Here is a 20967-nt window from a genome sequence, read left to right on the forward strand (position 1 = left end):
TGCATTACTGGTTTTGTCATTAAGACAAGATTTATATCCTCCAGTTAATTGCTTTCACTTATTATTTTAAAGGCCATATAGTATATAAATCATATTGTTTTAACTTTAAAAGTATACAGAGCCTCTTCATGTGCAGTAGAACTGATGAAGGACAAAATGTATTTTGTTTCATATTAGACTTAAGAATTCCACCAAAGGGTTCAAATAAGACTATGACCAGTGTGCCGTTAATATATATTTTTTAATCCACACCGCTGAAATCAATTTGCACCTTGAAGAGGAAGTATGGGATTAAATAACCATGAAGGTTGAATTACTTTGAAATACAATTTGGCTTAGAATGAATGGCAAAGTACTGCAGATATCCTCTTATTGTAGCTGTCAGCACTATTTCAGGATTGCTCAACTTAGTCCGTACATCTTTGTGCTTGGCTCTGATGATGACTGCCGAAGCCCTATACCAGACTCTGGTTCAGAGTGTTGTACTCCTTATACCTCCAAGGAGCTTCCTGGTGGCCTTTTTAGCATCTCAGGTAGGGATTCCAGGGTGAAGGATGGGTTATGGACAGTCAGTTTGATTCATAGGGGGTTCTAGCCCCTCCTCCAAGAATTCATTGGCTTTGGGTACCAAACTGATGTCTAGAAACCTATTTCTGGTCCATGTCACTTTTGCATGTGTTTACCATGAGCCCTCCTGTTCTGTTTCTAAATTAATATGTGAAAAATATGCACACATGAAAATCTGCATATAAATATATATCAAAATGCACATTTCTAGACATACAATGTATCAATATGCACAATTAAAGCACACTTCGAAATGCCTTTTGAGCTGAGGATGGTGCTGGAATATTTGGGAAATACAAATTCCAGTCGATAACTAAGTTCCCATCTCTATGCTAGTTTGTGAAATTCAATATTGGACTTCAGAAAGTTTGAATTCACGAAAGATTTCTAGTTTCTTCTTTTTTAAAAAAGTATTTTTCAAACAATGTTCTTATATATTTAAATCGTTTTCATTTTTTGCCCATCTGAGATTACTTGACTCCCCGGACTTCCCCCCACCCCTGGTTTCCAATATTTATCTACTCTTTCTATTGCATCTACTTTTTTCAAATTCATTTTATATCCTTTTTATCTTTAGTATTATTACATTATAAGTGTTATAACAATCCTGCTAAGGTTTTTAAATATCTACTGTGGTCTTTAAGGTACTCTATAAATTTTTCCCACTCTTTGCTAAATTTCTTTTCATCTTGGTGTCTGATGAAAGATTTCTAGTTTCAAGGTACATCAAAGACTCCTCATCATAGAAATTTGTGTGCTCTTTGCCCATGGACTTGGCTTTCACCAACATTTAAAGCATTTGGGATTCCTGGTGCCTCCACTGCATAGCTCTCAAAAGTTGTCATTTGTGGCCAGAGTCAAACAGTAAAACAGGCGCAAATTGGACCCAGACGTACAAGTATGTTCAAATATATGCTTGAGTCCTCCCTAGAAGCCACTGACACTGACTGCTTCCTGCAACCTTCATGGGAACTCCTTAGGCCACACTGTGTCACCACTGTCATCTTTCTACATAGCTGTCACATAAAAAGTCCTGTACTCATATGTGCAATGTTTCAAAGGCCAGCAAAGAAAAGATGACTGTAATAGAATATGATGGTGATACAAGACCTATGCCTGGGGGCAAGATGCTACAAGGAGGTAATATAAAATGATCTGGAGTTTGAATTAGGCCTGGGATGGGACAGATAGTGGCAACCAGGAGACAATTTGTAGCTGCTAGTGATTTACCATCCTTGCCCCGTGATTTACCATCCTTGATACTGAAGCCCCAAGGTCAGTGTGCAAATGTTCCTAAAATTCTCATTTGGTTCATCTTTTAAATTTTACCCTCTGCATTAGGTTGCAGGATCTTTGTATTTATTTGCTATCTTTTGTTTGAGTTATTGGGAAATTGCCTGTTTTCTGATGCTGGTGTTTTGCACCTCTTGGATAATGGAAGCTACTTTTTTAGAGTTTCCCCCTCTTCCTTTCCTAGTGGGGGATTTCAGCAGAGAGGGAGTGCTGTGGTGCCTTTCCTCCCCTGGGAGTTTTCTGCAGCTAATTTCCCAAAGTTGGCCTCCTGTTGGTCTGTTAATCTTAGCATGTGGTGGCCGTCTACCTTTAAGGAGTTTGTGTTCACCTGAGGACTCCTGCTATCCTGACACCTCACTTCCCACTCTATGGCACTCCCAATTACATTTCTGAACATGTATTTGGAACCAAGATTAGGACAAATTCAGGGTGGGGGATTCCAAGTGGAGAAGTGACAGGTATGCAAAGGGTTAAAGACCCTTCACTCACTGCTTCTCCAATCCAAATTGTGTCCTCAAAAGCAGCTGCCCTCATCCCCTCCAAAGGTATCAGGGCAGGTGCGCAAAACATTTCCTTAGGCCCTCAGACTCATGTCTCTGAATGATGTCAAAACACCAGATTACTGTCCTTGAAACATGACATTTAAGATGTCAGCAGAGGAACACATTGCCTTTAGAAGCCAAGACAATTTAGATGCTTCATGGATATTGCTGCCCATTTCCCCCACCACCACTGCTAGAAATGCTGGTTGGTTTATCTTGCCTTCAACTTGTATTTGCATCCTCTTGCTTCGCTAGCGTTTCTCTGTATTTCTTAATGTGATTATTTATATGCTAGGAGCGCTGTCTACCCTGTTATCAGTGGTATAGTTTCTGGCCATGTATTTGTTCCCTGGAATTAGTTTTTCTTTTCTTTTCTCCCTGTAGTTTACTGCTAAACTTTGTTTTCGTGTATTTTAAAACTATTTTATTTATCCCTAGCATTACATTTCTTTAATAAGTTTTCGCTATTGCACTGCAACATTTTCAAGAAAGATAACTGGAGTTAGGGATTTGGATGTTGGGTCACCAAGGAAGTTCACTAGACAACAGAATTATGCTAATCAGAAAGACGATTACTTCATTTTCTTTTTAGCACATGATACTTTGCATATATGAATGACATTTTCTTCAATATTTCATCTTCTATGGTGTAGGGGTTATATAAATCTTCACATTATGCTACTCTCTTTCCTTTTTCATACTTCCAGCTATCTCAGGTCTGCTAAATGTCTCCCTCTAGCCAGTCTTGACAACTCGGCCAAATGCTCCATGTTCATTCCCCATTTTTCTTGGTACATTCGGGGAGACAGGACCCACAGCTGTGGGAATCATCACTTGCTTTTTGCCTGACCTCTTGCTTAAGTTATGCAGGACTAGGAGAACAGGATACCAGGTATTCCATATTACTGTTCAGGAAATGATGGGATCTTCAATATGAATGTTGAAGTAATCACCACCACTGGCACATTCCATAGGTGAGGAATTGTGGGAGTGGCCCCATTTTCATTAAGTGAGAGAAAATGAGTTGAGATGGGAAGTGAACCCCCCCCCCCCAGGATTTAGCAGGCATTCCATGGTTCAGGTGGAATGCCATAAGGGTAAGCAGAGAACAAAGAGAGGAACTGGCAATCTTGGCCATTTAGAACCAAATTACATTTTTTGTTAATTATGCATGTAATTAATTATGTGTGGCTTTGATTGATTTAAGTTGCTGTTCTTGGGAGAAGGAGCAGGACTTTGGTACTCCTTCTGACTAGGTACCAGGCAGGAATGAAGAAGAGCAAAGATACAGTATTCAGTGCTTGTGAAACAGAGTATGAGTCTTGCCAAATAAAATAGAAGCATGTCAAAGATATATTCTCAGATTTTAAAAGGTGGACCAGTGGACTTGCATGCAACAGAAAAGCAGGAGTTTGGGTTTTTTTATTTAAATTTTTAAAAATGGATTCTAAATGTTTTATTTGAGGAAAATGCAGTACTAAATCCAACTTAATATCCATTAGCAATATAAAGAGAAAGATCAGAGCTTTCCACAGTTATCTGTGTGGATTTTCCTTTGAACATGCCCTTCACTCCCCAGTGAAATTTCCAGAGAGAAATGGGAAGTTGAGAAATGGGAAGTTGACCAGTAAGTAAAATGAAGCATTGAATGATAAGGATGACTGGAAGATATCACACTAAATGAAGAAGAGGAATCCTGAACTCATTCTGTTTTGGGGTAAATTCAGCAAAATACAAGCCGAGGGCTGCAAGTATGCATTTAGCTTTGTATGGAAAATATTATGTACTTTGAGTAAATGAGGCTTGGCTGAAGAAAGCAAAGAAAGTGGTGTGATATTCAAAGACGAGTGTGGTGTTTACAGAAGATGAAGAAAATAGTGTGGCACAGTACTGACAGTGGAAGGCTGCTCATGTGCCAATATTTATATTTCTGTTGTTTTCATGATATAACTTTAATTATGTATGGGTGCAAAATGCTAAACTCCTAAGTATAGCCTCCCAGAAGTCTGATAATTGATCAGTAGTGCCTGGATGGTGTCTACCTCACATCACATGAAATCAAAGTGCTTGTGTTGTTTGACTCCTGCCACCAAGGTTTGAGCTAGAGGTTAGCTAGAGGTATCCCTGAGGTGACAGGGTTGTGCTCTGTTCCCAGGGCAGTTCTGCCAAAGAAACTGAGAGTTTCGCGCAGTAGTAGTCTGAAATCTTTTTGTTCTTCAATGTGTGTGCATGCTGTTTTGTGTTGGCCTTTGATGTCATTTTCTTCTTTAAGTGAAAACTTAGAAGTAATCATTCCTGCCTCCTTGAGGCAACTTCCTCTGGAATCATTCAGACACATACAGAGGCTGTTCTATTTTTCCATACAGCATTCTCTCCCTCCCCCACCTCCTCTTTCTCTTCCAGCAGACAAGTACTACCCAATAAAGGCATTTTTTCTTTCTGAGTTTTCCTTCAGTTCCAAAACACAGCATCCTTACAGATGAAATATGAATTGCACATGTCGGAGAATGGAGTAGTATCTACATTGTATTGGGAAGCAGTTAATTTGGGGCTGATGTTCATTTCCCTTTTTTGTAGTCAGTTCTTCATAATGACGTACAAAATACACAGGTGTCCTGTCAAGTGTGAATATTGTAGAATTAGGCAACTGCCACTTTAAAAGCTGAAACAGGCAGTTAGGCAAGGTTACTGGAGTCATTGTCCATGAGCTTTTAAAAGACATACATACACACACACACACACACACACACGACATATTTACTCAAGAGTTCCTTGAAATCAAAGATTTTCTCTGAGATCCCATAGGGCATGGAGTGGTCAACCTGTGGCTCACAAGATGGTTGGACAGCTATCAGCCCCAGTGAAGATCACCAATAGTTAGGGATTATGAAAGTTGTAGTTCAACGACATTTGGAAGACCACAAGGTAGCCACCCCTGCTATAAGTAAAGAGGCAGTGGTACACAGTGTTCGATGGTCACTTTGCTTGATCTGTTGCTTGCTGCTTGCAGTCCCGATGTCAAGAGCTATGGAGATTAGGTTCTGTCCATGTAGGTTGCAGAGCCTGAAATGCCTCTAGCTCCCTGTTCAGATTAACTATCCCCAGTCCTGCCATGCTACCTCTGTCCTAATTCTGTGCATGACAACTGCTCCATTGCAGGACAATGCATTTACACTTGGGAGGGCGGGGGGGGAGAGAAGAAATGACAAAGCAACCAATTAATATGTGTACAAATCAGCAAAAAAAGAAAAGAAAAAGTGGTAAAACAAGTGCCATACTTTGATTGATAAGATCTGGGTTCAAATCCCCACTCAAGCATGGTGCTTACCTTGGGAAAGTCACCCTCTCTTCCCCCTAACTTACCACATAGGGTAATTGTGCTTGTGAGGATATAGGAGGATAGAACCAGGGTATGTAGCCCTGAGCTCACTGATGTGTGATAAATAAATGCAAAAATGCACAGCCATATGACTACACCCACCACTTCCTAAATCTTAATAGCAAAAACCAGAAGCATATTAAAGGGATCTCAAATTGGCATTGGTGCCCATTCAGGTTTCCAGATTTCATATCTTCATTCTGAACTGATATCTAGGGAAATGTTAGAAAGCAAGCTGCTGTAATGCTGGGGATGTTCCATTTCTAGATAGCTGCTGGATTTTGCACCACATAATCTGTAGTGTTCCAGAAATTAAATCTCATACATTGCAGTGGTAGTCCATCACTTAATTCTTGATGTGTTTGTTGTTTGATGGTGTTAACATCAGGCACATAAAATTGTGTAAGCCAAAATTGGTATTAATTATCCTGTGTCAGACAGTTCTAATACTTCTATTATTACTGTAATATGACTATATGTTTTGATTTTATTGCCAATCTATCTTTGACCTGTCCTTTTAATGACTGCAGTCTAATTTACAGTGTGCTTGCAATGCTATTGGATTTCCAAATGAAATGAAATAAAGTAAACAGTTCTTACGTTAAATTATTTAAGCTGCGGGTGAAATGAGGATTGCAGAAATGCAAGTGCTTTTTCTAAAGTACAGTGAAATGATTTAACCTTTAAGCCAACCTTTATGTTCTTAAGAAAATAAGTGAAAACTCCTTGTGAAGAAAGGCCAAACTAGCCATTTTCCACAGATGCACATAACCATATCCCAACTGCCCTTTTTAAATAGGAAAGGCTGCTTTCAGGTAGGATAAATGATGGAGAGGGAGGGGTGCTTAACGCTTTTCCCTGTCAATTGTTTTCATGCTCCAAATCCCTCCCCAGCAGCTTTCTCCCAAGTCAGAGTCCCTAAAGGGACCAACATGTGTTTTGGAACTCCAGTAGAGGAGGGCTGTTTGAAGGTGATAAATGGCAAGCAGAGAAATGATATAGTTGTATGTGTGTCTCTGTAAAGTTTAGTTCGGTCCTTTAAGGACACCCAATGTCCTTTTCCCTTTCAATGTGTTTTTCTAAGGCCTCATTCACCTACACATCACAGGTGTGTACTGAGGTTAATGCTAGGTTCTTAGATGATTATGAGGCTGCTTTGCTCTGTATCTTTAATGAGTTCTCCAAGGAAAGTTATATGGCTCTCACATTGCACAGACTTGCGAAAAGGAAAGCAGCTTCACACAGCTTTCCAGCTGCATAATTACTGTCTAAACAGGACAAGCTTACTGCCATGATGTGTGCAATGAGAGCAGCAGAGAATACCTCAAGTAAATGAGTTATGAGTCAGGGTCCTGGGGGGAAAAAGTTGTTCTAAGATGTTATGGGTTTTCTCCTGCCAAACGTGCCCCACCACAAGGTCTTGTGTCAGTGAGCAACACTAAAAACCTAACAATCAGACATCAAACGTTGGAATAACCACAGCAGAACACACTAATTGCCCATTGCTGAGTAAGGACTTGGGATCACTATGTGGAAAGGAGATCCCAGCAGGAATGTGAACCAGTCTGCTTCTGCTTCATCCTATTTCTACATTAAACTGTAGTTGTTGTTTTTTAAAAAAATGAATGAAGTACATATTTAAACAAATGCTTGCTAACATTTATTTCAGAATATTTTTCTGAATGTAGCTTCTATCAAAATACACATTTGTAAATGTCTTTAGAGGTGAGATCTTAATTGGAACATTCACAAAGGGGGAATCTGGAGGATAACATGTGAATATGGGAGATCAGATTAGTTCATATCAGAGTGTGCAAAGATCCATCTCCTCAAGCATTTTAATTTTATGCACAGTAGGAATGTATAAACTGCCATAGGTTAGGAGAAATTAGGTGCCCCTAACTCTTTGAAAGAGGCTTAGAGTATGGAAGAAGATCAGGATGAGGTGCTAGACAGAAGACAGTGACTGCAGTCATTTCCAGACTTCCCTGGATTTCTTGGGAATGGGGTACAAACAGAGCTACAAAGGATGGGAATCTACCTATGTACTCCAGCTATGTACTTGAATTGCATCCCATAGTATAGCCAACTTCTAAGGCAGGAATGGGGAAACAGATATTGATGGACTCTAACTTCCACCAGTGACAGCCAGCATGGCCAAAGAACAGGGATGATGGGACTTATAGTCTAACAACACCTGGAGGGTCAGAGGTTCCCCATCCATGCTTGAAGGTTAGGGTGACACTTTGAATGAGAGGGTACACTGAGTGTGTGTAGATTGGTGCCAGAATGAAATCTTCTCACTCGCCTAGAAGATGAACTGGAGTTTATGGTGCTCCTGCTCATAAACTATTTGACTAGCTGAAAACCCTGTAATTCCCTTTCCATGAATAATCCATTAAGTTCCTGGATGTTCCTAAAACAAATATGCAGAGGCTAAAACAATCCGTATTTTCAGAATATCTCTTCCTTAAACAAGAACATAATCACATGCTTTAATGCCCTATACTGAGAAATTCTTCTAAACGGAATCTTTACTAGCAAGCTCTGTACTTTTAATTAACACTGTCTGCATTAACTAACTTCCTTGTTCCTGGTCTTGAGAAAAGAAAAGCTAGCTAAGCACCGACCATTGATTTGTTTCCTTTTTTCTCATTGCAGGATTAGCTGAACGTTGGCAAGTAGAGGGAGTGCAGGAGAAATTCTATTCAGTTCGCATTTAAAGGTAAACCTAGTTAATGTTCACTGTCCGAAAAATATGCAAACTGAAAAACAGCTGTCTTTTGAAATTTGCACTTTTCCAAATTTTGAAATGCAAACTGTGCATATAAATGTGTGTGTTAGGGACAATAATATACAAAATGCATTCTATGAGGGGAAATTGCTCCCCCAAAATGTGTACAGTGGTACCTCGGGTTAAGTACTTAATTCGTTCTGGAGGTCCGTTCTTAAGCTGAAACTGTTCTTAACCTGAAGCACCACTTTAGCTAATGGGGCCTCCTGCTGCTGCCGCGCCACCGGAGCACTATTTCTGTTCTCATCCTGAAGCAAAGTTCTTAACCCAAGGTACTATTTCTGGGTTAGCTGAGTCTGTAACCTGAAGCGTATGTAACCTGAAGCGTATGTAACCTGAGAGTGGCCAAGGGATGGAAAGATCACGAGGCTCCAAAAATAACAGATTGGCAAATCAAATTACAGGAATTGGTGGAGACGGCTCAACTGACTAGTAAACTCAGAGGAAACTCAAAGCAAAAATTTGCGGAAAAATGGGATGGTTATAGAAGATATGTTCAAAAATACAATAATAGTTTTGACTCCATGCTAGCATTCGAGTAATAAAGGAACTAAAAGGAGGTGGACAACAATTAAGGATTTATTATGTTTTCAGAATGTATTAGAAAAATTATATAGAAAGGTTTATTGTTTTGTGTACATTCAAATGTAAGATAAAATATATGCAAAGGGACTTGACAGAAAGTCAAAGCTGAAGAAAAGATTTTGGAAGATAAAAGGGGGAAAAATTTACTTTCATTATTATCATATTGTGTGCGGGTGTAGGTGTGTGAGTGTCTGCACATATGCGTGTTGTTGTATGCAATGTTTGGTAGGAAATAAGACAGTAAATAACAAATAACAAACTAAATATTGATGAATGTAAGTTTTATTTATTAATTATATTTAGTGGTAGTATGGATGTATTGTTTTTTGTAACATAAAATTATTCAATAAAAATTATTGCCAGCACTCACCATGAAGAAAAAAAGCACTGGTTATAGTGATGATGAAACTAAAGTATTGTCATGCTGTAGATGAAGCTTTCTCCGCATAACTCGCCTTCGAGCTTATTGACTTGGGGATGTTTCCCAAGGAAAACTGTCCTTTCTATAATGTGATCCCTTATGGCATCGCAGGAAAAACAGATAATTGGAATTTTGCTCATAAATGAATTTACAAACAAGCTGTAATATCAAAATTATATCACAAGGCAAGCCATAAAGTATATGCAAAGAACTATTTGGTTCAGCACCTGGCTTCCCAAAGTGGCCAAGCAGAGGGTATAGTAAGCCCAAAAGAAGGACCAGCACAGAACCCATTCCCCACTGTTCTTCCCAACCAAGTGCTGTTCAGAGGCATACTGGAGGTAGTAGCATACAGCAGTTAAGATTATTAGCCATTACTAATGGCAACTTAGTGCGCCTTGAATTGGTTTGCTCACCATTTAAAGGCATCCAGTTCTATTTGGTCTGATCCAACAGGCTTCCTCTTTTAGCCTTAAAAGGCCGACTTAGACATATTTGACCAATGGGAAGTTACTGAAGCTAAACTTCAAGGGCAAGGCCAAATGCTAATCCAATATGGCCGGCTGCTACATTGAAACCTCCCTCTAGAAGAGTCTGTCTTACCAGTTTAGAACTTTCCATCTTGGGGTTGGTGGTGTCTGCTGCACCCCCTCAGTACACCTTTAAGATCATTGTGCTCAGGGACTTATTCAAGACTGTCACAGGGCACCCTGAGAGGTCAGTTGGATATGTGTTCTCCTTTGATTTCAGTTCAGAGCATCAACTGTTCTCCAACACTAGAATGGATGAGGTACTGGGCTGAAAGCTCTTTCTGTAATGAAAATGCAAGTCTTTTTTGGCTCCCACAGATTTCCACAGCAGTTACCAAATGTCAGGGCCTGACCCAGAGTGTTCAGAATTGATGGTCCTGAAACTTCTCTCTATTGTTGTTCATAAAGAAAAAGGAAAGCTTAAGGGGAAAAATCATTTTTATTTTTTTAAAATAGCACAAATCCTATGCATGCTTCCTAGTTCAGCTTTTGCTAATCATTCATACAGCACAAATTTTCTCATTAAAATGAGTATCCCAGAGAGGCATTTGATAAAAAAAATACCAGAAGTATATTTGGAAACACATCAAAACGTCACAGTAATATCAGAATCTCTGTACGCTGAGCGTTGATTTATAAGTTCAGAAGAATCTTGTGCTATGGCTCTCCTGGGGACATACTGCTTGAGAATGTGGGCAATAGATTGCATAATTGAATGCTCCTCCAGATCAAGAATTCCACATACCTTAGAGAAATAGAGAAAGAGAGAGAGAGAGAGAATGCTAGTAGCAAGAATTCTCACCTGCTCTCCTACCGAAAATGCACAAGAAGGTTTTGATGTAGTTGCTCCTGATGTTGTTGTTGATGATGTTGTTCCCTTCTGCAGTATGTGGATTGGGTTGTTTGCATGAGTAATTTACAGTTATCTCTATAAGCTTGTGGAATATTTTAGCCTGGACAGTGTTATCAAAGCTACTAACATGAGTTTGACCAAACTGCGGGAGGCAGTGGAAGACAGGAGTGCCTGGCGTGCTCTGGTCCATGGGGTCACGAAGAGCTGGACATGACTAAACGACTAAACAACAACAACAACAAATAATTCACAAATGGAAGAAACACAAAAGAACTGTCAACCTTCCTCGGTCTGGGGCTCCATGCAAGATCTCATCTCGTGGAGTTGCAATGATCAGGAGAATGGTGATGAAGCAGCCCAGAACTACAGGGGGGGGGGGGACTTGTCAATGATCTCAGGGCACCATGGAAACAGTTAGTAACACACTACGCCATGAAGGACTGAGATCTTGCAGAGCTCGCAAGGTCCCCTTGCTCAAGACAGCACATGTACAGGCCCATCTGCAGTTTGCCAATACACATCAGAATGACCCAGAGGAGAAGTGGTGAAAGTGTTGTGGTCAGATGAGACCAAAATCGAGCTCTTTGGCATCAATTCAACTTGCCATGTTTAGAGGAGGAGGAATGCTGCCTACGACCCCAAGAACACCATCCCTACTGTCAAACATGGAGGGGTACATATTATGCTTTGGGGGTGCTTTTCTGCTAAAGGGACAGGACACCTTCACCGCATCGAAGGGACGATGGACGGGCCCATGTATGGTCAAATCTTGGGTGAGCACCTCCTTCCCTCGGCCAGGGCATTGAAAAAGGGTCGAGGATGGGTATTCCAGCATGACAATGACCCAAAACACACGGCCAAGGAGTAGCTCAAGAAGAAGCACATTAAGGTCCTGGAGTGGCCTAGCCAGTCTCCAGACCTTAATCCCATCAAAAAATCTGCTGAGGGAGCTGAAGGTTCGAGTAGCTACACATCAGCCTCAAAATCTTACTGACTTGGAGAGGATCTGCAAAGAGGAGTGGGACAAAATACCTCCTGAGATGTGTGTAAACCTGGTGGCCACCTACAAGAAACATCTGACCTCTGTAATTGCCAACAAGGGTTTTGCCACCAAGTACTAAGTCATCTTTTGCAAAGGGATCAAATACTTATTTCACTCATTATAATGCACATCAATCTCTGACTTTTGTCTTCTGGGTTTCTGGGGGGTTTCCCTGTTGTTATTCTGTCTCTCACAGCTACAATAAACCTACCGTTAAAATTATGGACTGGTCATTTCTTTGTCAGAGGGCAAACAAGCAAATTTAGCAGGGATCAAATACTTTCCCCCCTCACTGTAGCAGGTAAGTCACTGCTGTTTACTGAGAGGGTGGGGGGCAAGAGGGTGGTGAGGTCAGTGCAACTGTCCCAGTGGAGCCAGTCCAGTGCTCCTGCTAGTGTGTTCTCACCCCATTGCCCTCTCCACCACCTTATTCCCTTCTGGGAGGTCAGGTAAGTGCCTCTTCCCCAGCCCACCAGCTACTCCCAGTGTTGTCATTAGCACTCTTACTTTGAAGCTTGATGTGTGTTGGAAGCTGTAGATGCATTGATTGGCAGCAAAGCTCTTCCCATCGGATAGTAAAGATTTTCACTTTCACAACTTCTGGGCTTCTGAGTACAGATGGCACTTAGCTTCTCAAAGACAATTGGCTTTATCTTGGCTATAAATTGAGGAATTTCTTATGAGTGTGCTTTGATTTAGTCACATTGATTGCAGAAGCAATCTCTGTAGTCTCTTAAAAGTTTAGAAAGGACCTCAGAAGCTATCCTCATTGGCTGCCATGAAATATGCACTTTAAGCTCTGCAATTGTCATTGTCCAGAAGCTCCTTTCTTATATTAATGTCCTGAAGATGTAATCCCTCCTTCTCCCCACTTTGTCTACCTGGAAAGTTTTGAAGTTACCATTTTATTCTTAGCATTGCTTTCTTTCTTTCTTTTTTTGGATCCAGCACTGCAGTTGCAGACTGAACAGCTTCATACTTTTCATAATAGCTCTAGTAGGTACTTTCAGCTTGCCTAGATTTATCTAATAATTGAGAAGCAGGTTTCGGCTATGGGATGTGTATTATAATTGGAGTAATTATGCATATGTTTGTCCACAGTTATGGCTTATGCTACGTTCACATTACTGACATTGTCAGTGACTAAAGCAAATGATTTTCCAATATCAGGCTCCCCAGACACATCATAATTTCACTCCCATTGTATTTTGTGATGCGTTGTGGCACTTTTCTCTTATTTTGGTATACTCTGAGGGTGGGGTGTTAGATTTATCACCAATTATTGGATTGCCTCCACCTGCATTTGTACTAAAAAATTACAGAGCCTTGTTGGTGGTAACAAACTGAAGATGTTTGCTATTACACACAAACCTACTTGGCTGCATCTGCTACTAACTGAATGGGGAGATTCCTGGGGCCTCAGCCTCATGCTGTTATTTGTTTAGTTAGTAGATTTCTACCCTGCTTTTCAACTAGAGTCCACAAAGTGTCTAACAACTAGGGGTGGGCAGATTTGTCAGTTGTGGTTTCTCATTTTTCTACTCTTAAATTCAGTTCTCCTCATTTCCACATAAGTATTTTGGGAGGAAGTCCTCATGAAAATTCATCAGCATTTTAATGTGGGTGTTGTTGTTTATTAAATTTGTATACCGCCCTTTGTGCATAGATCTCAGGGTGGTTCGCAACATCAAATTAAAATATATAAAACACAATGTTTCTTACTAGACTCGTTTTCACGCAAGTTTGCCTACTATACTTTTTGCAAAGCAATTTTCCCTCCTGCAATGCATTCTATATATTATTTCCCCCAGCATATGCATTTTTATGATCACTTTCCCTCAGTATCTGCATATTTGTACATCTTACTTGGCTGGAGAGCTACACTGCAACATTTGGAGAAGCAGGAATTCCAAATGATGGCTGTGTATCTGTTTTTCTATTGTTTTAGAAAGTGTGTGTTAGCTAGGTTCGCATTTAAAACCACATACTCACAAAACAACCAGCCCCACTAAGCAGGAGACAGCCTCAGGCGTTCTTTTCCACAGGGCAGAAGTGATGTTGACCCAGAGGGTGGCAGTGGCAACAGTCTGACTGAAGCAGGCCCTGATGTCACCTGTGTCCTTGCTTAACTTGGCAAAACTTACCATGTGTTGACTTGTACTGTCAAAATATAAATGCAACGTCTAAGAGCAGACAGTTTCATTTTGCAAATCAAACCACTCTTGTGGATATGATTATTCATCAGTGAAGGTAACTGTGCAATCCTGCCCAGAATAGCTAGCAATTTATGATGGCTGTGCAAATGAAATCTAACTTTGAGGTAGGAAAAGTTTGTGTGTGTGTTGTCACAGAAGTCAGTAAGGGAACCTGGTAGAATGAAAATGGGTTTAGATGAAAATGTAAATGAGGGCAATTCATAAAAAGCAGAGGTGCATGAAGTATTGGCTCCATGTCTGTTTCATGGCCAAACCATGAAATAGGTTTGACGATCAGGGCAGTGCCTCAGATTTTTGTGCCCCCTCCTTCTCGTTTCCCCCCACATACCAATTCTTTTCCTCTTGTCACAGGTTATGATAAATATAGCTTGCCATAATGTCTGAACTAGACCAAAAATCTGTATCCTGAAACACCGGGGTAGCTTCGAATAACAGCATTTTTAAAAGAAAAAAACAGAAAGCAAAACAGAAATAAAGCAAATAACAGAGCGAGGTCACATAGAGAGTCTCTGGTTCCTACTGCAAGAAGATGGAACTATGGGTGGTATTAATAACTCACCTTTGCCACTGAAGGTTGCTTTTGGCCCTGTTCCTGTTAGATGTCTGAAGTTACCACAGGTGGTGAACAACAGGAAAACCTGTGATGTGCTGCAAGTTTCCTCCCCGACTGCTCTAGGGTTAGGAGGCAAGTGATATTTCTGTTCTTGCTAACCATAATGATTTTTAAAAACAGCTTTCAAACCACAGTAACATTTTTGACTTTGTGGAATATTTGACAGCATTTGACCAGGGTAAATAACAGGCAGTCAAGTGGCCACGTTTAATTGACTCTTGTGCCAACCCTATACCCAGTTCCTACGTAAATCCTTTATTACCCTTGTCTAATAATCCTAGCATAACCACTCTCTATCCTACTGGGCTAGGAGAATGCACACAAATGGCCTGTGACAAGGAGAAGGTTAAGATCAAAGTCGAACACTGCAATCTAAGCAACATCTTGATAAAACCACAGAGGAAGAAGTACTATGGTCTGTGTGCCTTGCTCTGTTACGTCTGGAGGTCGGCCAAGATTCCTATCTATCTGCTATTAAGACATGATAAAAGTTTTTTTTTAAAATTGTGCCTGGCATGGAGAAAGTGGATAGAGAAAAGTTTTTCTCCCTCTCTCATAAGACTTGAATTTGTGGACATCCAATGAAGATGAATGCTGGAAGATGCAGGACAGATAAAAGAAAGTACTTCTTCATATAGAGCATAGTTATACTGTGGAACTCGCTCCCCCAGGGGGCGGTGATGGCCACCAACTTGGATGGCTTCAAAAGAGGATTGGGCAAATTCATAGAGGCTAAAGCTATCAATGGCTTCTGGCCATGATAGCTGTGCTCTGCCTCCATGGTCAGAGGCAGTAATGCTTCTGAGTGACAGTTGCTGGAAACAGCAGGAGGGGGGAGTGATCTTGTGCTTGGGTCTTGCTTGTGGGTTTCCCCCAGGCATCTGGCTGGTCACTGCAAGAACAGGATGCTGGACTAGATTGTCCTTTGGCTGATCCAGCAGGCTCTTCTTATGTACTTAGGTTCCTGTACCTGCCACCATTATCTCTTCTTTATTTGATGCTGAACCACCCTATGTTATTTACTGTAAGTAGAAGCTCTGTAGTAAATGGGGTACCTGCCTGGTCTCTCCTGCCCTCACTCGGCTGCCTGTTTCAGTGAGAGAGATACTGAAAGCCACTGTGTTTGTCCCTCTGTGACCTAATGCTGATGCTGCCTTAAGTATCAGCAGAAGACAACCTGGCCATTGTGACTTCATGATGATGGTGATGGTGATGATGCCTGAAGAAAAGAAAACACTGATTCTTGTACCCACATCTTGCTCATCACTTTCATGAAAAAGGTGTTGTTTTGCATCTCAGAACAGATGAAGTCTTTCTTACTCTCCCATCCTTTGGCCTTTTCTCAGGGAGGCTTCATGGCATCCACCACTGGTTTTTTGGACCTCTGGCAGCTGCCCTGTAATTTATGTTAGCTGCCACTATCTCTCTGTTACCTGCCATTCATTTCTCTAATGCAGGGCCAAAAGGCCACATTTCCTTTTGCACAAGCCAATGTGTGGTGAGGCAAGAAGAACAAAGAGGGTGCAGCAATGGATGAGATCCTTAACTTTGTTTCATGCCGGGGGGGGGGGGAATTAGGAGGTATTGACTGCTTCATGGCTCAAAGAGAGGTGCCAGTCACCATAGTTAGTTGAAGGAATCTTGAGACTCCCTGCTAGTCAACCACCAATACTGTTTATTTAATTTTAATTTTATTTTTTGCTAAGTGTAATACTTTTAAAATGACCGCATCTCTGAAATGAATAGTATATTCATTCTCTTTATCCAGAAGGACAAGCTTGAGTGCAGACTCTTGCTATTGCTTTTATGAAGTACATAAATGTATATTTTTATATGCCCAGTGACTGTGACCAGTATGGGCTATGCAACCAGCAAGGAGCATGAAGCTGCCTATACATTACAGTATTTCTCATTTTGAGCATGTTCCTGTGAAAGTAAGCACCATTGATTTCAATGGAATGGGGTTAGAGGGCAATCATTGGAATGCAAGGGCCGTCTTCTACTCCCCACAGAAATGCACACCACCTACCATGGAAATATAGAAAATATACATTTTAAGAAGTTTTGTAAAAGTTCTCTGTGGCTGGAGTTTCAAGTCATTTCATACAGAGTCTGAGCAGAATCTAAGTCAGTGGATGATGCGCAGGTAATAATTCATTTTTCTGCAGAGAAAATCAAATTTCATGTCCTTGCAAAATCTAGGCTTCTTTGAAATGTGACATCCACTTTTCATTTAGCAGATGATACAAATGCAACAGAACTGATGTGGCTGGTAGGATATTTTTGTTGGTTGTGGTGTGTGGGGGGGTGCTTCCTGTGACACACCCAGCTGGCTACAAGAATTGGCAGAATTTGCCTAGGATGCTCAGTCTTGTTTAGCATGCTGGACAAGATAGAATGACATGTTGTTTGCAGGATTATGATGTCCTCTAAACAGAAGGGAGATGGGAATTATTTATTGGCAATGCACACACTTAACGGTAGCTCCAAAGGTGCACAGAATACACACACACATGCTTCTGGCATATAAGTAGTTGGCATCCTATCCCCCAGGCTTGTGCTCTGAGCTGGATTGTCAGAGCAACAGTTTGACCCCCCCCCCATCTACATCTTATAGCATGCACAAAAGCAACCTGAGACGCTAACTACACAGAAGTTGCCGCCGTGCCTATCTCTTCAAGCCCCTCCTGGTCCTGGAGGATAGTGGAGAAAGGGACAAAGGGGATTCTACTGCCCCTCTTACAGGCACCATCTCTTCCTCTGCTCCTAGTCACTCTCTTCCCTTCCATCCAGCACTGGCGTCTACCCCACCAGAGGCAAAATACCCCATAAATCGCATTCCCCTGGGTGGTTCAGCCTCTGGCCCCATGGCCTCCATCACCCACTCCTTAGTGCCCTGCCAGTCCTTGACAAATAACATTCCCCTTTCGTCCATTTGTCCTTTGTTTTTATTTTGTTTTTTAAAAATGTTCCCCTTGCTGAGCAGCAAAGTGCAATGACAAGAGACTGTGAATTAGTTACCTGGAAGGACCAAGGGCTTAGGACACACACCATCCTGGACAGTGTAGAATGAAAGAGGTAGAAGAGTATTTTTGTAAAATGGATGGGGTGGGTTGGTTAACATCTGAAATACCTAAAGAAATTAAGTTCATTTTGCTTGGCCAAAGTCATGGATTTCCCCAGTACGCTGACCCAACATATTGATTCCTTCTTGGAGTCCAGATACATTGCTGTGTATCATATATGCATGCATACTTAATTCAGTTGCAATCAATCAAGTGTCATGTTGTCTGTAGTTAATGGATATTTAGCTTCATTTTATGAAAAACAAAATAAACATTTTTACTATGGAGAAAAACCTGTAGTTGGAAACCACAGGAAAGGAGAGTGCTCTTTTGTTCTGGTCCTTTTGATGGGTTTCCCATAGGCATCTGATTGATCACTGTGAGAACAGGATGATGGACTAGATGGGCCATTGGCCTGACCCTGAAGACTCTTTCTATGCATTTAAACATGAATAGGATTGTGCTGTAAATATGTTTCTTGGTCCTTCTGTGTCCTTAATTCAAATAATAATTGAATCACTGAAGTGTGACTGTGCTTTTGTAGGTTTTGTTGCCAGCCTATTGGCCAAGACAACATTGGACCTTTCTAAGGAACCTGCCAGTTGTCAGATTCAGACTGAGTTGGGAACAACTGGATTCTCATATATATATGGAAAACCCATTAAACCAAAGTCACTCTGATGGCAGTCATTTTCTGTTTAACATTGTGTATGTGTTTTTAATATTTCAAAGCAGTAACATTTGACATTATTGCTTAGTTTTACATTTGCTGGGAATATCTAGGAAAATAGTTTGTATGAAAACAGAGTTGGAATTAACAAGTGAATTGCCATAAAAGACATTTCCTGAGAGAGATTAATGCACGCATCAAGAGTCTAAACTTCCTTCATAGCCGAGCACTGCAATATATTTGTTAGTCATTTTTCATTGGTTCCATTCGACACTGTTAATGATTTCATTTCATCTGGGAGGAGTTCTAGTTCCCAGTTGTTACATCTCATATTTATTGGGCTCTCAGTGAGGATTGTATTACCTTCAAACAATGCAAATAACTCATAATTCAGATTAGTCACTTTAAAAGAAAATGGAGAAGTGCAACATTAAAAGTTTGGTAATGGGCCCATTCCTGAGTTCGAAAAAGGACTCCTGACTCTTGGGACTATGGCACTAATGGGAACTGACTGGCAAATTAAATAATTTGTCAGGGTCTACTGTTACATGGAGAAATGCTCTTCTTTTAGTAACTCAACACTTTAAAGCAAAATAATGGTAATGTGTCATTGGGTGTTGGAGAAGGAAACATTTTTGAAAAGCTAATAACTTAGAGTGTTCCTGAAGCAAAAGAAAGCATTGTTTCAGTACCCAGACTGTGAATCAAAAAACATAATTGCTGAGTGGTAGAAACATCTGACCACATCTGACGTATTACTTTAAAGCCACCGCAAGGGAAAGGAGAGAGAAAGTCTGAGTGCCTCACACTTCCTCCACCCCCACATCTGGGTCTAGTTCAGATATGCTTGTTTCCTCCACCTATGTGGATATTAACCTGTAAGTGTGACTGATGGGGGGGGGGATAGAACTCCAGGTTCCTCTCTTGCTGCTTATGCAGTAAGTGAAGTTACAGGGAACCAGCAGAGGGCCTTCTCAGCAGTGGGATCCTTCCTGTGGAACGCCCTCCCATCAAATACCAGGGAGATAAAAAAACTGCACACGTTTTAGAAGATATCTGAAGGCAGCCCTGCGTAGCGAAGTATTCAATGTTTCAATGTTTTTTTAATGATTTTATATGTGCTGGAAGCCGCCCAGAGTGGCTGGGAGGGGAGTAATAGTAGTAGTAGTAGATTGGAACAGGTTACCAGAAATAATATTTTAGCATGTGTGTCTCTATATGTGTGTGAGTGAGAGGGGGTGCACAATGTACACCAAAACCCACACAAGGCAATGTGGTGGGTCAGGGGAATATGTTGCCCTCCCAGACCCTCCAAGTGTCCCTATTTTCCAGGGACATCCCTGATTTAGAGAAGCCATCCTGGTTTCTGATTTGATCCCAGAATGTCCCACTTTCCCTTAGGATGTCCCTATTTTCATTGGAGGAATGTTGGAGGGTATGGAGTTATCCAACCCCCGAGCCATCTGAAGGCAATCCTGCATAGGGAAGTTTTTTTAATGTTTAATGTTTTATTATGTTTTTATATATGTTGGAAGCTGCCCACAGTGATGGGGCAACTCAGTGAGATGTGTGGTGCATAAATAGTAAAGTTATCATTATGGAATGGGACGTCCCTATTTTCATTGGAGAAATGTTGGAGGGTATGCCCTCCATATTTGTGCTCCCAGCCCCTAGCCTAGCATGCCCAGTGGTCAGGAAGGATTGCAAGACCACCATTTCCATAGTAAGTGTATTTGTAAAGCAACCTTTAGTCTTCGTGCATGGATCAGGAGCACTGCCCAGTTTGATGTCTCTCGTTCACAACAAGGAAAGATTGAGGTCAAAGTATTAGAAGTATGATAGCTTTCTAAATAATTGCACACTGCTGCACATATTAGATCATGCTGTGCCAAGAATACAGTTTCATGTGATTCTGAATAAGGAATGCCGTACTGTAGAGTACCGTAATTTAACTATAAGCCACATCCTGGTAAGTGGACATATTTAAATGCCTATTAGAGAGGATCCTAAATAAATATCTTGCATAGGAAACATACCAGCCTCATTTCTTTTCCAATGCATGACAGGGATACAATAGAAAATTTGTTTACTGTAGCAATTTGTTAATCAATGTATTCATAAGACCATTAACTAACTAACTAACTATATCTATCTGAAAATACAAATTCTACTTCATATGATGGTTGTGTTTATTGAATTTCTGTATCAGGCACCCTCAGAAGAGAGTCAAGTGTGAAATTATTCTTCTGAATTTTGCCAATGGGTGGGTAATGATGACTAATGGAAGATGTAAAGCGAAGCATGATTTATTCATGCACTGTGTCTCAAAACTGAATTATCTTTCCTCCAGTTGTTTCCTCAGAAAATGCTAAGAATAAGGTAACTTTCACAACATCA

At 40.8% G+C, this 20967-nt stretch overlaps 1 protein-coding gene and 1 long non-coding RNA gene across 14 annotated transcripts in view; one reads left to right on the forward strand and one right to left on the reverse strand.

Moving 5' to 3' along the window:
• LOC310706620 (uncharacterized protein) overlaps window positions 1-20967 on the forward strand; it is a 447399-nt gene that overhangs the window by 49063 nt on the left and 377369 nt on the right. For all 12 annotated transcript variants that reach the window (XR_014525946.1, XR_014525947.1, XM_083502961.1 and 9 more), the window contains one exon: window positions 8443-8506. The gene's annotated coding sequence lies outside the window, so the exon portion shown is untranslated. Of the gene's footprint in view, window positions 1-8442; window positions 8507-20967 lie in introns of those variants that run through there.
• Window positions 5188-14888, reverse strand: LOC310706703. Of its 2 annotated transcripts, none has more exons than XR_014526090.1 (4): window positions 14782-14888; window positions 12514-12664; window positions 10914-10991; window positions 5188-5576 (listed from the first exon to the last, which is right to left on the reverse strand). It is a non-coding gene; the product is annotated as an uncharacterized lncRNA (long non-coding RNA). The 2 variants fall into 2 exon arrangements; XR_014526091.1 differs by lacking the exon at window positions 5188-5576 and adding an exon at window positions 10268-10501.

The sequence above is a fragment of the Podarcis liolepis genome (assembly GCF_965112155.1).
Source record: "Podarcis liolepis genome assembly, chromosome: 5".
Classification (NCBI taxonomy): Eukaryota; Metazoa; Chordata; class Lepidosauria; order Squamata; family Lacertidae; genus Podarcis; species Podarcis liolepis.